Genomic DNA, 987 nt, shown 5'->3' on the forward strand with positions numbered 1-987 from the left:
TCAAGGACAAAAGAGCAATCAAAATATCAGCACATCTGAAATAGCTTCCTTGTTAGAGGCTGGAGGATTAGCTTCACCTTTTGCTTTTCACAGACGTGAATGGAGAGGCGGAGGCTTCCGCTGAAGTAAAGGCAGCACTTCCTGTCCAAGTCAGAGGTTATTATTTCCCAGAATACGAACCAATCTTGTCTCTCACCTACATTTCAGTGCAGGTTTGCACTTAGTCCAGGCTCTAAATGGGCCCCCACCTGGCACTCCTGAGTCCCAAGTCCAGCACCTAAACTTGCAAATGAACAGATTACCGTATTTACTCCCATTATGTGCTCCCCACATTTTTCCTCTCAGCTGTCTTCACTGTAAAACACAGGAGAAGAATGTTACTAGTATCTTCTTTGGGTCTTACTACTTCAGAGCAAATTTCATGCATCTGACGCTCTCTGTGCTTTAGACACTGAGGCAAAGTTAGTTTGAACTTAGATCTCCTATTGCTTCTTCCTTTGTCTAACCTGCCTTCCTGGACAATGTCACTTGCTGTGAAAGTCAGGGGGACAGCATATGAACAGCAACACAGGTATGCAAGGAGAGGGAGTGTGAAGTGAGGGCATGAGCACAGTTCATGACTGTGACCTGCCCCCCAACCTCCAGAAAGGTGCCCACCAGGAGGAGCAGGGAGCCTGGACCAAGGGAGGAAGACTCTATGACGCTCTCCTCACAAGGCCCTGCTAGAGCCCCAGGTCCTCAATCCTCAGCCTGACCCTGCAGGCTCCCAAGCAGCAGCTCTGCTGGCTGCTCTAGCACTCCTGGGGGTAGAACTGGGAAACCCTAGGGGGTGGGTTTCATAGGATTAGTCTCTTTCTTTTGCTTTGTTTTAAAGGCTACTTTATGGCAGATGTGGGGAGTGGAAACTGCTCCCATATAAAATGCAAATGAAGCGCAGGCTTCTGAGAAGAGTAAAGCAGTGTCATCTGCTACAATGAGAAAGGCAGA

Source organism: Talpa occidentalis, unplaced genomic scaffold, assembly GCF_014898055.3.
Source record: "Talpa occidentalis isolate TD23 unplaced genomic scaffold, MPIMG_talOcc4v2.1 talOcc4.4, whole genome shotgun sequence".
In the NCBI taxonomy this organism is placed as follows: domain Eukaryota; kingdom Metazoa; phylum Chordata; class Mammalia; order Eulipotyphla; family Talpidae; genus Talpa; species Talpa occidentalis.